Source organism: Meleagris gallopavo, chromosome 2 (genome assembly GCF_905368555.1).
Source record: "Meleagris gallopavo chromosome 2, MGAL_WU_HG_1.1, whole genome shotgun sequence".
NCBI lineage: Eukaryota > Metazoa > Chordata > Aves > Galliformes > Phasianidae > Meleagris > Meleagris gallopavo.
In genome coordinates, this window is record NC_139405.1 from 43,785,349 (window position 1) to 43,804,174 (window position 18,826).

The following is an 18,826-nucleotide window of genomic DNA, read 5'->3' on the forward strand; positions in this document are numbered from 1 at the left end:
AATTAGAGTGAGGGAAGCTAAAGCTTCCTTCCACCACCAGCCCAAACTGAATAAAATTTCAAAGACTGCTATCAAGCTGTAACTTTCAGTTTTCAAATTGCGTGGACAGCTGTGAAAGTGACAAATGGTTTCTGGCAAAAGTGAGAAGCAGTGGCATCATCTGCTTTTTGCTGGGCTTCCATAGATCTTGCTTACATCTAATATAGTTCTCTGCTTTGTAGTTTTGATGTCTTTGTTTTGTATTGATTTGCCTCAAAACAAGCTCAATAGTTAAACTTGATAATGAACTAAAAATATGATGGTTTGTTTCCACAATGGATAGATCCTCTTTCAGTCTATGAAGAATTATGTTCCCTGGACAAGGTCAGAAGACTTGTGTCTTTATTAATAAGCTATATAAATGTTTTTGTGTTTTTTTTTTTTTTCTTTCCCCTCTGCAAATTCTCTGCAATTGTTTCTCTGTTCAGTAAGAAGGTCAAAGGTGTACTGAAAGTCGGTGTACTGATGGACAGTTGGCTGAATATGAGCCAGCACTGTGACCAGGTGGCCAAGAAGGCCAATGGCATTCTGGCTTGTATCAGGAATGGTGTAGTGAGCAGGGCTAGGGAAGTCATCCTGCCCCTGTACTTGGCACTGGTGATGTCCAACCTACTGTGTTTCAGTTTTCAATACAGAAAGAACATTGAGGTGCTGGAGCAGGTCCAAAGAAGGGTAACAAGGCCTGTGAAGGGTTTGGAGAATATGCCTTATGTGACTGAAGGAACTGGGGCTGTTTAGTCTGGGGAAAAGGAGGCTGAAGGGAGACCTTATTCTCTCTTATGCTCTCTTCCAATACCTGAAAGGTGCTTACAGTAAGAGTGGAGTTGGTCTCTTCTCACTGGTGACAGGATGAGGGGAAATGACCTTAAGTTGTGCCAGGGTAAGTTTAGGTTGGATATCAGGAAACACTTCTTTACAGAAAGGGTTGTTAAGCACTGGAATAGGCTCCCCAGGGAGGTGGTTGAGTCACCATCCCTGGATGTGTTTAAAAGCAGTTTGGATGTGGTGCTCAGGGACATGATTTAGCGGAGGGTTGTTAGGGTAGTATGGTTAGGTTGTGGTTGGACTTGGTGATCTTTAAGGTCTTTTCCAACCTGAGTTATTCTATGATTCTATGAGTAAGGTTCTCAGAAGTGCCATCAAAACTCAAAGGGCTTCAAACAGTTATCTGTATTTTTTTCTACTCTCTTCTTCCTTGGAAGGCTATGTGCTAAAGTTGTGCAGAGTGATGATTCAGGATGCAGTAATATTTCCAGTGATGTCACTTTTGCTTGAATTTTATTCCCTGGATGTAGGTATGCATACTATCCACCCATAAGAGCTATGTGATGTTCTCTATCTTAGCACTTTAGCAAAGATTTACGTAATTGCCATAGACATAGAAAATACATTTGCTGACTTCTTAGCACTACAGCCCTGGAAAAGATGAAAGACCCTAAAATTACCTCCCTTTCTCTCTCCTAAGTAAGGTGTATTTCATTTCCCAAAGCGACAGACATTAAGCTAGCAGCCTCTTGGTAACAGAGAAGCTGTGCAACAATGGATCTATGCTAGCAAAGATCAATCACTGCCACCCTCTGTTTTCCTGAGTGCTCAAAAATGAAATTGTAGGAACCAGGCTAGGCTGTTCTTATGTCAATATTCAATAATCATCCTTACGTTCTTCCATTTTGGATAATCATCTCCTTTATGTGTGTAATAATGTTTGATTTTTATGCTTGTATTTATTTACCAAATGAATGTTTTACATTCCAATATTTGACCTTCAAAACAACTGACTGTATTTACCTTTCTTTAATTATCATATTAACATTGTTCAGCTGTACAACTAATGCAGTCACTCCTTCCAGAATAGCATTTGGCATCTAATGAGTTAATGCTGTTGGTTTGCAGAGAAACTAGTTTTATGAGAAAAATAAAATTACTTTGGAAAATGTACTTTAATTGAAATCCCATTTAAAGGCCAAAATTATGTTATTGATTATGATCAAAATGTCCCAGATGCTGATGAATTCATCAATTCCTGTTTTAGATGTATTATAAATCTTTTAGTGGAGGCAGGGGAATGTGAATGAAATGAATATTTTCAAATCATACTTGGGCTGTACATTTTGTATCGAAGTTTTTTTGTCCGATGCAGTGTACCTGTGAATGGAAACAGCTTTTTTTAGAGCTGCTTTAGGAAAATAACACAAAAATGAAACCCCACTATAAATCATGCTGAAATTTATGCCAATGCAATTTATGTTTAAAAAATAATTGACAAACTGTTTAAAAGTTAGCTGAAAAATGATTTCAATGTTTATTCTCCCAAAGAAAAAACATGTAGTAAATAAACATAAAAGATTTAGCTTTCAAGTATAGTGAGCAATTAGAGCAATATTTTTAAGTACTGTAAGTTGCAAAATCTTTCACTCAAGTGTCCAGGCCAAGATTCATCATAAATAGTTATTTCTTATGTTAGTTTGAAGATTATCTATTTTTTCTCTATCATAGACCTATAGCATGGTAGTCCTATTTACCAAGGTGTACACCACCTTACTGTATGTGGAAAATCTTCATTTTTCTATGCAAAGGAAATGGTACAAGCAGGCTTCTTAGGCAGAGTCTGGTTGAATTCATTTTGATAGCCTCCACTTGAATCCAAAACACATCTTGTGATACTAACCTTCTACAAAGAGGCTTGGGTAAATTAGCATTGAGAGAAACTTAGACAGCCTGTACATGCACTCTGCTTCCATAAAAAATATTCCAAGCTCCTAGGCAAGCTGGGACAGGGTGACTGTCCCCAAAAGTGGTGGTGGGAGCTTTGATACCAATAAAAGATTAGTGAGACTACAGAAACACTTCTGAAAGTGTGCGGTGTGATTTGCAGGCTGTAATCCCATTGTGCGTGCTGTGTTCTAGCTCACTAAGGGAATGGAAGAATCCCCCCTTGTTCCTCTGTGCAGCTTAGAATATTTTACTGGAAAGAAGTTGCGACTTTGGGCTGACATTTCAGCATTCCTACTTCCATGGTCGCTCTAATCACTAAATTATTCTATAAAAGGACTCTTTTTCTAACTGAAGTAAAATTCAGTGTGCTGGTTGAACCTTCCCGCCATTTTGTTGCTATGTGACGAATGGCAACAGAGGGGAAGTCTGAAATGGCGTCTGATGTGGAAGTGCAGATGAAGCAAAGGTGTGTCATTGAATTCCTCCATGTGGAAAAAATGGCACCCACTGACATTCTTTAATACCTGCTGAACGTTGATGCAGTCCAAACAGTGTCTGTGAGCACAGTGAGGCAGTGGGTGGTGAGCTGTCATAGCAGCTGTGAAATTGCAGGTACCTCTGCTGGTGCAAATTTTTACAAGCACAATGTGCAGGCTCTCATTCATGGGTGATGAAAGGGATAGTTATTGGTGGTGACTATGCTGAAAACTAGTGTTTTGTAGCTGAGAATTTGCTCTATCAAATAGTGTTTTTGTGCTCTTTGTATCTATTGTAGTTTCCAGGGAAATAAATAGAAGGCATTACTTTGGAAGCAACCTATGTATGATGTCATGGACGATCAATGAACTGAGGGGTCTGGTTAAAAGGATTATAGTAAATGGAGTTACATCAGGTTGGCAACCAGTTACTAGCATTAAAATGGGAGAATCCTCACATGTGCAGCAGAGGGGCAGGCACTAATTTCTGCTCTCTGGTGACAGCAACAGGGCCCAAGGAAAACAGCAGGAAGCTGCATCAGGGAAATGTCAAGATGGTATTAGGAAAAGGTTCTTCACCATAGGGTGTATGGGCTCTGGAAAATCCCCAGGGCAGTGGTCACGGGACTGAGCTGCTGGAGTTCAAGAAGCATTTGGACATTGTTCTCAGACTGAGGGTTTGAATTTTGGGTGATGCTGTGTGGAGCCAGGGTCTGGACTTGATGGTCCTTGCAGGTCCCTTCCAACCTGGGACACTCTGTAATTCTTTGTATTTTTCATGATTACTTCTGTAGTAGAGTTTAGTGACTCATGCTATTATTATTAATATTATTTTAGATCTTATTCTATCTAACCATTATTGATCACTTTTATGGAAGTTAAGAATAACTATATATATAGTAGTGAAAAACCAGAGTTGTTGAAAAACCTTAATTGGCTCTACTCTCCCTGGGAAGACTAAAATCCTAAAAGTCTAATTTGTATCACTCTCAGAGGAAGAAATTAACAGTAAAGGAAATTTCACTTTAACACATAATTATTATAGAAATAGTGTATAGATAGATATGTGCTTAACAGTTTCTTAATATTAAATTAAAATCCAAATATAATTAATGTTTCTATAACCAGAGAACACTTCAGAAGTGCAGTTCATGTGTCTTTATTTCAGCCTGTCCTGAAAAGAGGTATATGTAATTATTATATGCAGTTTTGCTCATGGTAGAAGCATACCAGCTACAAGTCTGAGTGCAGCCAATTCTGTTAAAAGTAATCTTTTTGAATGCTGTTTTATCTTTAGAGTAACTGAATTTCTATAAGATCTATTATAAAATGAGAGGAAAAACTTGCAGTGTACTTCAGAACTCCAGTTGGTAGATCACCTTCTGTGCTGTGTTTTATTCATGTTTCCATTGCTAAGAAGCTTTTAGAACTGTGTTCTTCTCTTAAATACTGTTATTTACCTACCACTAGTATTTCCCCACTAAACCATGTCCAACAGATGTACCACATCTAAATGTTTCTTGAGCACCTCCATGGACAGTGACTCAACCGCCTCCCTGGGCAGCCTGTTCCAGTGCCTGACCACTCTTTTGGAGAAGAAATTTTTCCTAATATCCAATATGAACTTCCCCTGGCACAGCTTGAGGTCATTCCCTGTTGTCTGTCACTAGTTATGCAAGTGAAGAGGTCAACTCTCACTTGCCACGACCTTTCAGGTAGTTGTAGAGAGTGATAAGATTCTCCCCTGCACCTCCTCCAGGCTACACAATCCCAATTCCCCCAGCCACTCCTCATAAGATCTGTGCTCCAGACTCATCACCAGCTTCGTTGCCCTTGTCTGAACACTCTCCAGAGCATCAATGTCTTGTAGTGAGGGGCTCAAAACTGAAAACAGTATGCAAGGTGCAGCCTCACCACAGCTCAGGATGGTGGGAGGGTCACTTCCCTCCTCCCGCTGGTGATAATATTTCTTACACAAGCTAGGATGCCATTGGTCTTCTTGGCTACCTAGACACACTGCTGGCTCATGCTTAGTTGAGCGTTGACCAACACCCCCTGGTCCATTTCTTCTACAGTTTTCCAGCCACTCTGCCCCAAGTCTGTAGTGTTGCCTGGGGTTGTTGTGGCCAAAGTGCAGGACCTGGCACTTTTTCTTCTTGAATTTCATCCCATGGGCCTCAGCCCAGCTATCCAGCCTGTCCAGATCTCTCTGATGGGCTACCTTATTCCTGTCCAGATCAACACTTCCTCCCAACTTGGTGTCCCCTGCCAAATTACTGACAGTGCACTTAATGCCCTCATCCAGGTCATCAGTGAAGATATAGAATAGGATAGTCCCCATTACTGACTCCTGGGAAACACCACTTGTGTCTGATCACCAGCTGAATTTAACTCCATTCACCACCACATTCTGGGCCCAACCCTCCAGCCAGTTCTTTACCCAGCAAAGATTGTGACTGTCCAAGTAATGGGCTGACAGCTCCTCCAGGAGAATACTGTGGGGAACAGTGTCAAAGGCTTTGTCGAAGTCTAGATAGACCATGTCAACAGCCTTTCCCTCATCCACCATGTGGGTCTCCCAATCACACAGATCAGGTTGGTCGAGCAGGACCTGCCTTTCACGAACCTGGCTTGCTGGGGTTGATCCCTCTGTTGTCCCACACGTGCCATGTGATCTCACTCAACATGGTCTGTCGCTGAATACTTAGGACAAAAGATGAGCACCTTCCTCTGCACTTCACTTCGTCTGGAAGTTACAGAGAACGATGCAGTCACCTCCTCAACCACTTTTTCTCCAGGCTTAACAACCCCAGTGCCCTCAGCCTCTCCTCACAAAGCATGGCTTCCAATCCTTGAACCAGCTTTGTTGCTCTCCTCTGGATGTCTTCGAAGACTTTAACATCCTTTTTATATTGTGGAGATTAGAATTGTGCACAGTATTCAAGGTGAGCCTGCAACACTAAGTATACTGGGAGAATCAGCTCTTTTGATACTGGCTGGCTGTGCTGTGTTTAATGCATCCTAAAATGCAGTTTGCCCTTTTGGTTGTCAGGACACACTGCTGGCTCATGTCAACCAGAAACCCAGAAACCCAGATCCCATTCTGCAGACCTTCTTTGGAGCTACTCATCTTAGCTATACTTACTGTCCAACATTTCCCCCCCCCAGTGCAGAATCCAGCATTTGTTCTCTTTTAATTTCATGCTACTGGCATTGGCCCAGTTCACAAATCTATCTAGATCCTTTTGCATGGCCTCGCTTCCCTCCATAGTGTCAGTTATAGAGCACCACCCAGTTTAGTAGAATCAACAAATTTACTAGGGATTCCTTTAACTCCTGCATGCAGATCACTAATAAAAATATTGAACAGAACTGGCCCCAAAACTGAGCTTTGTTAATTGAATGGCTGCCAGCCAGATTTAGTATCTCTCATTACAGCCCTATTTGAGTCCTTGAGTTGATAAACTTCTGGCAAAATCAGCCAGGTTTACTTAGCTCAACTGTTAAATAATCTAACGATTATGGGAATATTTACATCCATCACAATACTAATAGAGGAAGTTCTCATCTGTAGTCTCCATCAGCCAAAACAGTGTCAATATTTATTTTGTGATTTTGGAGCATGCCATTTTAAAATCGCTTGATCTACATAGTAGCAAGTAGTTGGACAGCAATGATTATTAAAGGAATGATAACTATTCACATTTCTTCTTTCAACTCATGTTGTAATTCAGTCAGAGCAGCTGCTCAAGCCAAGAACAAAGTAGCAAACAGTAATGCATGGGTTAGCTTGGATGAAATCGAAGCCAAATGTAATCACTGATCGATGAAAAACTACTTACTACCAGTTAATGTTTCCAAAAAGTTGAAATACTCCCTTTTGATTTTGAGGAATTGTTTTTTGTTTGTTTGTTTTCTTTTTTTTTTTTCTTTAGAGAAAATCAAAAGGAATAAAAGAAAATGCTCGCAGTTTTCATATTTTTGAATATTTATGTGCTACGTAGAAAAAGAAACATGTAGTTTAGGAGTTTTGATATATAGCTTACATTTTATTTACAGACTGTCATTTTTGAAACTATGTTTTCAAAAATAACTTGGCTGTTTGGATCTCTTAACCTACTGAAAAGATGAGAAGAGTATTTTCAAAAAGGATTGACTGTAGACTGTAATCCCAGATGGCATAAAGGTCACATTAGAAGTATTGGAAGCTTCATTCAGCTTAGTTCTGGGATTGGCAGGAGAAAAAAAAAAAAAAAAAGTACTGAGGTTACAAAGTAGTAAAGGTAGAGCTTAAAATCATTTTCTTTACTAACACAACCGTAACAACTCTCAGTCATCATTGACTTGGACAGTGTTTTGTGGCAGTGACCTAAAGGTGAAAGGCTCTGCATCTCATTTCCAACCCTCTGGGACAGATAGACCTCCATAATTTAATTTGATGCAAAGCAATTATGAGCCAATTGATTTTCATTGATTGTGCTGTAGGACAGAAAGATTCCTGTTGCAGCAGACAAGAATTTCTTCTGGGGCAGACTTCCACCATCATCCAGAATATGCAGAAAAATGTCTAAAGCTTTCTAACTGTAGCTCTGAGTGACCTTACGCATCGATAGACAACATATGTTTTGCTTTACCTTTTGTATCAACATTTTGCTTCTGATCTTTCTTAAGCAGCTCTTTTACTTTTTGGTATCTCTTTTTGTTTTGCATTCTTTTGGTTCATTTTAAAGCTTTCATTTCTATTTTTTTTCTCTCATCTTGTTTCTTGAATTTTTTCTTTCTTCCTCCCACAATATCCACCTAATATTTTCAGTTGATAACTGTTTTCAGTCTTTTTCTTAAACACATCTTTCATCTCTTCTTAATTTGATTCTGCCTTATTGTATGACACTGGATCCATGTTTTCTAGTCTTGTTCTTATCTTATGCTTTTCTGTTTTCTTTCTTGCTTCTCTGCTTCCGAGCGTGTCTTCATTCACAACCCTGCACGTTTTCAACTGTTATATGAGTTTGATCTTCTGATATATTTATAATACCTTCAGAAATCAACAAGGACATCAAGGGCATGCTTCCTATTCTAATCTCCATTTTTTTTTTAAATCTCTTGATCATTCGCAGTTAAGTTGTCAGTTCCTTGCCTGTTTATAAGAGGATATTATGTTTTCAGGACAGTCTGCAGCAAGTTCTTATTGTAGAATTCAGCAAGAACATCAGTTAAAGACGATGTAAGAACAGGACAGATATCCAGTTTAGGATTTTTCTTAGCCAGAGTTTGAAGCTGCAACTTTGTCTGCTAGACAAAGATAGAGCTTTTTCCTTATACTTTATCTAATTGTCTTTTGAACCCATATGTAGGTGAAGAAAGAACTGACTGACTCAAGGAGACCATGGTAATCTGAAATAGAAAGGCAGAGACTGTTTAGTACAACTGGTGGCAACAGAGTAGAGATAAGGAAAGCTTGATGTAAAAGAAAAGAAATGAAATCAGAGGTGATGAAATTATGGAGAGATTTTAAGCAGAGGCATAAAAATTTAAAATGGGAATGTTAAAATCCAAAAGTAATCATATTTAACAGTTTATTCCCGAGAAACTGAACATTGAGTAGAAATGGTAAGGGAGAAAAATATACATTCTATAGTTTCTGATTCTGAGCTTGTCTCACTCCAATTTATAGGAGGGAGAGGAGGTTCTCATATATGTATGTATAAATGTACATGTGTATATATATATATATATACACACATATATATAGGATATATATATGTGTGTGTGTGTGTGTGTGTGTGTGTGTGTGTATGTATATAATACATGTATACCCGGTGTGAGATTAAGAAACAACGGTTCATATGTTAGTCCAACCAGTTTATTATAAATCCTAATCAGGGAGATGGGGAAGGGAAGGAGGGCAATAGAAAAGATAGGAAAGAAGCAAGAATAGCGTGAAGCGGGGATAGTCAGCACCAGGATCCAGCAGCGGTCCCATTGCACGACGTTTAGAAGGTCTGAGGCAAAATCACAGCGGGGGGGGAGAGCAGCAGCAGCATGGCTGCCTCAAGCAGCAAGCAGGTAGCAGGAAGAAGTTGCAGAGCCAGTCCGGGAGGAAGCAGCAGGACTCAGGTAGCAGCTCAGGAGAGTCCGTCAGCATGCAGGCATTCCATAATGAGGAATCTGATGGCAGACACCTTTGTTCTTCTTCAGCATTCTGGTAGAGCGCAGAGCAAGTCCGGGAGGGAGAGAGGTGGGTCATGAAGCTTCTCATGTCAGAAACTTCTTCCTGAGGAATTTGTTGCCAGAAAACCTAACCTCATGGTTGTAGGTCCCTTTTTTTATCCTCCTTCTTCTGTCAGTGTGGCATTCCTGGGTGCTTGGGTAAGTGTTATGTGCAGCACCTCCTGAGATGGCCATCTTCCTTGAGATAAGCCCACACAAAAGACTGCTTCCTGGTCATTAATCTGCAGCTTATCTCTCTCATTGCCCCTGGCCTTGTCCATCTGTGTCCCTCAGACAAAGGATTTTGCAGCCCTTGCCCAGGACTTGGTTAGACTTGTCCATCTGTGTCCCCAGCAAGCTTTGAGATGATGATGTAAAAGAATAATCTCTTACAGAGCTCCATACTGAAACTTTGGGAAATTAGGCCATATTACATGTATTGGTGAAAGTTAATGCAGAACTACTATGATTTTGTTTTTCAACAGTTTTATTTTGCTTCAGCAATGCAAGCAGCAATATGAAACAGCTTTTCAGCTATTTGAGCGTAGATATTCCTAACTGTTTTACTGTGAATCATATGTAATACTGGAAAGAGTGGGAATGACTGATTTACAACCTAACAATCAAGATGATATATGTACTTTTAGAATATTTACATGCTTAGAAAGGCAAAGGTGACAGCTGGTTTGTAAATTAAATAGGGAAATAATAGAGACAGGTGAAACTCAATAAAATAGTAATAAAATTAAACCTATTAAAATAATTATCTTGAAGTACATAAATAATGTCTGATAAGTGACTGCTAGCAATTAGCACTGGGAACATTTATTTGATTTTGTTCATGAAAACAACAGTGTGTGCCACTGCAATTTTTTTTTTTTCCAATTTCATTTAAAATCAACTTTCAGAACTTAAGCTTTCTTACTTCTGTAGCTACTGAATGATGCATTAATCTGCATCATCTGTTCTAAACACCCAGCCAGGCTATGCCACAAGAAATTCTCAATATCATCAGTTCCCTTTGAATACATGACTTCTGAGAATGCCGAGGAGCTCTAAGTAAGGTATAATTCCACAACAAGCATAACTGAGATCCTATTCACTTGTCCTGATAGCTTGTATTAGGAGTTAAAATATATATATGTACTTCATATTCATTAAAACAGATGATTTTGCCTGCTTGGTGATTACAGCAGAGCATAAAAAAAGGATGTAGTGTTTGCTGCCCAGCGTGTTCTTACTACTGAGCTCTTGTAAGCAAAGCAAGGAATTACAGCCACCTTGGTTAATGCAGCACATAGACTTTCAAAACAATCAGTTGTTGACAAAGGCTACAATTTAAAAATAAACGTTCGACACTGTCAACAGAAGAAAAGAACATGATATGGCTTAAATGTTTTGCATCATATTTTATTTTTCTAGCTTGTTAGCATTCCCTTGCCAGAGGCTTATGTCTAGGGAACCATCAAGATACTTTCAATATGTAAGATATCTTAAAATTTGGGAGTCGTAAGCAGTGGTGTGTGCAATGAAGAAACTATTAGGATGCAGGGTGAATGGCCGAATGAGTTACGTATGTAAGAGATAAACCCCCCATGTGGGGAAAGGAACGCCAAAAGCAGGCCACAAAAAAATCTTTGTCCTGTCAAACTAATATAGGCCAAATTCACTGTGTTTGTCACTCAGAAAAAGTACTTGGGTGGACAGAGATGTAAGTATGAAGAGACGTTTTAGATGCCACATGGAATTCTCTGTATACTGCTGAAGTACGTTGCAGAAGGTTGTACTTAAAAAAAAGAATAATGAGTGCTTTGCTGTTAGTGCTTTAAATATGAGTCCTATTTAAGGTGATTTTAAAGATGGTCATTGTGAGTTCTGAGGCTTCTCAAAAAGATAAACTGATTTGGATTGCAACATTGTTTGAGTGTTCAACTATAAATCACTTCAAATGAAAGTTCATAGTACAAGATTGTTTGCTAAGGTTTCTATTTCATTTTGTCACACTCTTATTGGTTTGCATGATTCTAGCAATTTACATGGATATTTGAAAGAAGCTGTTGCCTGTTGATAATTCACTTTTACTTTTCATTCCTGTCCTACGTATACGTTTTGGAGGAATGTGCACATAAATATTGTAATATGTTTGCATAGTATCCATTAGGAATAACTGAAAAATTAATAGAGAAAGAGTAGCATAAAATGGTTAATCAGGTTAACTCTATGAAAATGTACATAATGTTAAATATATTTTCATCAGAGTGTTTTACTATATATTTATTAACCTTTACTGAATTAAAATGTATTATAAGTAGCATTTGCACATTTGCTCTTTTATAATATATTGCCACGAGGGATCTTACATAAATAGACAGAAACTATAATTTTCCTGAAACTTCAGTTTTGTTACTGAATATGAAGCAGACAATGAAAATATTACTGTGGTTAACATTTGCTTTAATTTGATTAATTAATAATTATGGGAAAATGTACTTTTCTTAAATACAGTTATCTCTACTTGGTTTTAGTGGTTTGCAATACATTATATTTCTACAAGAACAATACAAGCCAAAGAAAAGGTACATTTTAGGATTACAGTTGATGGTGACCCCCAGTTTGGCTCATCATTTCCAATATTTCTGTCTTATGGCTCTAAAGATTTTTAAAGTAATTGAATCTTTCCTTCTTGTGACTGAATTCCTGAGGGGCTTCTTCAATTCCCCTATTTTCTATTATCATCATTAAATTAATTTTTTTTATCCCGGGAACTTTATGTTAGTAAAATTTCCTTGGACACAAATTAAATATAAAAGCTTCCTAACTAGAAGAGAAGAGATTAAGCTTCTCTTTACTATTTGGGTCTGATAAAAACAAACAAACAAACAACAACACAAACAAACAAAACAACGCAAAAAAAACCCAGCTTTGAATAGTCAAAGTAGTTCAACATTCCAGTTTACATGTATTTGGAGTTTTGTATTTTTCTCAGACTTTTAAATTTGTGTTGCAGAAAAGTACTGCATCAGGATTAAACCTTAAATTACACGATGAGCACCCATCTCTCCCCAAAGCTGCATTTATCTCATTGTTTTATATTTTTTTAAATATCACAGAAAAAAAAGCAAGGTCATCACAGAATGGCCAGAGTTGGAAGGGACCTCACGATCATGAATCTCCAACCCCCCTGCCACATGCAGGGCCACCAACCTCCACATTTAATACTAGACCAGGCTGCCCAGGGCTCCATCCAATCTGGCCTTGAACATCTCTAGGGATGGGAATATCAAAATGAACACGGATTGTGTATTATAATTAAGAGATTAGGATTGATTCAGAGCAGTAACTTGTGTAGTTGTCATCTTGTTTTTACATATATATGCTGTCTCTAATAAAAGCAAGATGAAGCGTGTATCTTCTGAATGACCTGCCTTTTATGATAAGTGGACTATTAGCACTGTCCAGATGTCTACATAGGCAGTATTCTTTAGGATGATCGCTCTCAGTTAGGACTTAGCCCATTCTCTGATTCCATGAGCTCAGCTGAAAAATCTGAATGGTGCGTGGGAGCTGGGTCTCACCTGTGCCAGAGTGGATCCACCCCATTAAATGAAGCTGGTGTTGGGTCCAGCAGTTCAGCCAGGCATACAGCTGTCATAGCTGATGGAGCACACTAGAGTGGCATTTCAGCCCTTGAGAGGCTACAAGCTACTGAGCTGTGTCAGTATGCAACCCTGCATCAAAGCCAACATGCTCTGAAGGAAAATATAATGTGTTTCTAGACTCTTTGTTCTGCTGTTTGCCTTTGTGACACAAAAATCACCTGTTAATCTGACAAATGCTGTCAGGAACAAGCCTGTAAGACAGTATGTACAAGTGAAAGTTGTATCAATATAGCTAAATAATTTCTGAAGTGCTTTCAGTTAATTCAGTGGAAGGATCTTGTGTTAGTTTCTAAATTGGTTACATGGAAAAAGTATGCCTTCTGTGTGTTGGTACGCTGGGCATGGAAGAAGCATAAGACAAAGAAGCAGGTCTTGCACCTTAAAAGCTCTAGTGATCACATCCTCAAAAGCAATTGGTGCTTATAAATAGTTTTTAAATATTTACCTACAGCAGTAAAACACTTGTCTCAGAGTATTTTGTCACATGAATTTCTTTCAAGTCAAAAGTCTACTCATGCTATTGAGCACCGTACTCTGTAGAGAACATTTGTAGGATTTTTGTTCTGTTTTCGCTTTTGTTTTTAATGAATTCAGTCTTCACAAATACCAATTTCATAATATAATATAAGTATTCTCTCAGAAAGGTGATGACTTCAAACAGTAGCCACCATATATGTGCTGTGTGATTATAGCCTTCCAGCAGCAGCCGTTCAAATATTGTTTATTTGATTCCATCCCTATAGAGAATTTGACACAATTTATGCACTATTCTATTGGTAGGTTTTCCTATTTGCTAAAAATAATAACTGCTGGTAAGTAATAAGATGATTGACAGTTCTGCTTCAAACTAATTAATGTAAAGGCAAATGACGAACAAAAGCTACCTTGAACCAAAATTATCAGTGATCATATGAAAAAACTTTGGTGACACCAGCATGTTAGTAGAGCCAATTGCTGCAAATCTTTATGAGAAATCTGGCTTCTAGGCTATAGTGTCAGTTAGTATGTTGTGACTTTTATATATATATATATACATATATATATGTACATATATTGATATGGTGATATGTCTTGAGAAAATCTTCCATTGCAGTGTATATGCGGCTGCTGTACATGTAGGAATCGATTAACTACAATGTACTGAATTATTCAAATGAAGTAAAGCAAGCTGCAGAATAATGAAGTTAAGGTGCAAAGAAACCCTGGAAACAGCTTTGTCTTTAAATAACAAACAAAATGAATGTTCATGAGCCTGTAAAACATTCATTGCATGTGATGAGGGCAAACAGAATTTTTATCACCTTTCAGGGAAATAATGACTAAAGAGTAGTTGAGTGACTGAGAAAAAACTATTAAGGATTTAAGAAGCAAGGTAAAGTATACAAGAGAAAAAGCCTCTTTGGGTATTATATTCTTTATTTCTTCTACAGGATTACAAAACCATGATGTAGAAAGCATGGGAAAAATATAGATCAAAAATTCTGTATCCCAACAAAATATTTCTAGCTTTTGTAATATGTCTCCTGCTTGTGCTTTTGGCCATTTACTTGGAAAGTACTTTGGAACTCTGATAGATCGATCAAAGTTTGTGAATATTAACTTACTATTGCATACTTAGTCTTAAAAAAGAACAAAACTACAAAAACAACCAACCAACCAACCAAACCAAAAAAAAAAAAAAAAAAAAAAAAAGGATCCCAAAGAAAGACTTTGTCTTTCCTCCATCTCTTTGATTATGAGCCTTTAGAGCTTATCCGCTTCTTCATTTGGCAAAGCTTTCAAGTGTTTGTACACTTCTTGTATGTAACAATGTTTTCAATTTATATCCAAATTTTGGTATCCAAAGGAGTAATGAAAAATCTCATTTCATTTCTGACAGTTCATTGTCTGACAATGCTTTGTAAAACATTCTTCCATGCACTGTTTTTTTTTATTCAGAGAAGAAGGAAGATGAGCGGACTGTACTAGCCTAACTCTTTGCCCACAGTGTCTGCTGGATACAGAAATCTCAAATGATGAATGCACAGATACGGATAAGAGTTTGAAACTTTCCTGTATCTGCTCTTTTTCTTTGAGCAATTGGAGTTACCTCTTAATTCAAAGAAACTACATAATGTCAGGAAATTTTTTAAGTGTACATTGACATCTTGTCTTCCTTAGAGATATTCTTGCTAAACAGAATGTACAAAGCAGCGTAATTCAGTTAGATGTTTTGAAATACTTGGCTGTAGTGAGAAGTGCTCTATTCCTGAGGACAACAGTTATACTAACAAATGAGTTGAAATGAACTTCTAATACTTAGATCACTGGAGTGTATTAATTGGTAATTAAATTCGGTCAGTACAGAGGTGCACTGTGCTTTTTCTTCCATCAAAATCTGAAAAAAACCCACAATTTTCATGCTCCGAGAAAAAAATGCAAATGAATACAGAAAGTAAATCAAATCTAAGCCTTAAAAGCTAGCGTCCACTTTTAGATACACGTAATGTTTCTTGCCTGTTATTTAGATAGCTGTTCTACTTCACTGGTTATTTTTCACTAGAAACTGCTTTGGTTTCAGGTGGGAGTGTAGCAAGCAAATTTAGAAGTGCAAACATGATGAGCAAAAATTACACTTAAGTTTGAAGACATAAAGTAAGACTGCTGAGGTATTACTTTTCATTGCTAAAAGATAATCACTTCTTAAAAGTCTTCATATTTTAATTATCTCAGAGAAAACAAGGAAACAAGCACTGAAAGGAATATTTTAGACATACTTGCTCATCAATACATGATTAAATTTTGCATTGAAAACGTTCAGAAGTCAGATGTATTGGAGTTATAGATCTGACTTAAAAACAAAGCTACTGCCCAGAATATATTATGCTTTTTAAAATATGGATGCAAGTGTTATCAATAGACGAAATACTGTGTGCTTTGTTAGATACTCTGAAAAAACATATTTGCAATCATAATATAATGGTAGCATGCCTCAGAGTTTCAATGAACGAATGAAAATTGAGTATTTTTAAGCTAGCTCTCAAGCTGTTATGTGAGGGACCTTTAAATTAAAAAAAAAAAACTTCATATATATATATATATTTTTTTTCTTACGCTGTGAGTTTCCCTGAAGTTTTACTTTTATGCTTAGGAGCCATTATTGTTCATTTCATCCCTTGAAATCTGGTTATAGGGACCCAGGGCTGTGATGCAATGACAGTGCATTTTCTAACATATTATAATAAAGACTAACTTATATACATCTTTTCATAAAAGTGTATCCCGAGACCCTTTGTAGTATGATGAATTACAAGCTATAATACAGTCTCTGCCATAAATCATGGGAAAGACTCATGCAAATTCACTGGATGGTGAAGAAATTAAAGCACTCATTGCATATGGCCAATAACGTTTGCTTATATTAACCAGTTATGCTATTTATTTTGGTAGCAATTAAGGCTTGCCATGACTGTGTTGCTTTCAACAATGAAGGGTGACAGCAAATCTACTTCTGTGAAATAATTAGAACACTCATCGGGGCATTTTAAGCAATTCCAAATTATTTTTTCTTGTGGAGGATTTTATTTTCAGTAGTACAACTGAGAATCAGCAAACTCATAAATCACAAAGACAGCAGAAAGCACTGAGTGCCAGCCACACAGAAACTGAACATTTCCACAGGAAAATGTGGAAAACAAATAGTATTTTGTTAAGTAAAATAGAGAAACATTAATAATAAAATAAAAGCATGATAGAAAGCTGTATTGTCAGGACGTGTTTGATACATAATAGAAAAATGACACTGCTGCTGGCCAAGAATTGTCCATAAACGAAAAATGTTAGTCTTGTAGCTGTGTGTATGCCTCCTTCAAGGAATGCATTTGTAATTGTATTGATGGGTTTATCCCTAAAGGGCCAATATTGCTGCACTTGATTTAAGCCTTATGAAGTCTGATTTTCCTCCTCACAGAATAAGAGAAGAAAGGATGTGGTGTAAGGGGGAAAAGACACATTGGGAGCTATTAATGAAGGCTTTTTTATATAGTAAAACTCTACATTACCCAAGTAAACAAATATTAGCTTCTGCTTTAAGTTCAAGCTTGATTTTCTTTTCAGAATAATTTAAATGGCAAGAGACCTTCAGAGGCTGTCAAGTCAACTCACTCCTCAAAACAGTTAGGTTCCTCAGAGCAGTACTCAGTCAGGTTTTGAATCTCTTCAGTGGTGGAAGTTGCAGGCACCTCTTGGCAACTTTTTTCTGGTGGTTGACCACCCTTGTAATGTAAATATTTTCCGTGTATCTAATTACAGCTTTCAAGCTTCCAAACTGTTGCCTTTTTTCCCATCCGTGGACACCGATGAGACAACTCTGGCTGAACTGCATTCTCCCAACAGGAAGATGAACAGAGCTGTAACATCTTTCTCAGCCAACTCTAAAGCAGGTCATAGCTAGTGCTTCCTACTTCAGCTTGTATGTAGTGTCTTCTACTGGGCTGCTCTTGTACACCAAGTCTTGGAGTATTGGGAAGTCCAGAACTGGCTGTGGAACTCCAGAAGCATTCTCACAAGTGCTGAAAGTAGGAGAATAGTCATCTTTCCACCTGCTGGCTAGAGTGTTGCTATTGCAGTCCACTAAATCAGCAGATTTCTGGGTTTCAAGAGAATATTGCTGAATTGTGTGCAATTTACTGCAGTAGCATCTGCAGATCATTTCTAGCCAGTTTGCTTAGAGTTCATACTGTAACTGTGGATTTTTTCCACCCCAAATGTTCATGTCAGTCCATTTCTTGAGGTCCAGTAGCCTGGCCCTGCAACATATTGACTGCTTGCCACAATTTGATCTCAACTGTTTAGTCACTTGCTGATGGCAACCCCACATCATTAAATTCCTTGCCTATCTTTCCTGAAGAGCCTGTAACCCATCTACTTCAGTACTCCAGTCATACAAGCTATTCGTCCACATGTCTAATCCCAATGGAATCATAAATGTATAACCGAGTACAGATTTCTCATCCTTCTTATCATAGAATCATAGAATGGTCTGAGTTGAAAAGGACCTCAAAGATCATCTAGTTGCAACCCCCCTGCTATGTGCACGGTTGCCAACCAGCAGCCCAGGCTGCCCAGAGCCACATCCAGCCTGGCCTTGAATGCCTTCAGGGATGGGGCATCCACAACCTCCTTGGGCAGCCTGTTCCAGTGTGTCACCACCCTCTGTGTGAAAAACTTCCTCCTAATATTTAACTTGAATCTCCCCTGTCTTAGTTTAAAACCATTTCCCCTTGTCCTATCACTATCCACCCTTGTAAACACCCTCGTAAACAGGTTCTTGTATTTTTCCCATGCAGCATATATTCATATGAAGGCACTTGAGTTGGATGCTGCTTTCAAAAGGGCAAGTGCAATGCCTCTCTCATCATGTTGTCCCCCTGGTCTTTTCCTCATTGCTGCTGTATATGGGTTGATAAGCTTTCTCCGGCATGTCATAGTTTAAAGCCCTTCTCATCCAGTCATTGAGGCTATTTGTACTCATTGAGACAGATCCTCAAATAATGTAATATGACACAGGCATACAGACGTGAAGGGGCTTCTGCTGTTTTACAGTACTTAAGAAAATGACATTTTCATTTCTAAGACTGGTATTCACTGCATTATTAAGGTACAATTCAGCAATTGTATTCATCTGATTTTATTACAAATCTGAAATTTAGAGCTCAAGATTAGTGATGCTTTGAATAGGAATTCCAG

The 18,826-nt window shown here is 38.0% G+C and overlaps 1 protein-coding gene across 1 annotated transcript in view; it reads left to right on the plus strand.

Annotated features, from left to right (window-relative positions):
- Window positions 1–18,826, plus strand: part of PRKN (parkin RBR E3 ubiquitin protein ligase) — a 681,807-nt gene that overhangs the window by 24,576 nt on the left and 638,405 nt on the right. The window lies entirely within an intron of this gene.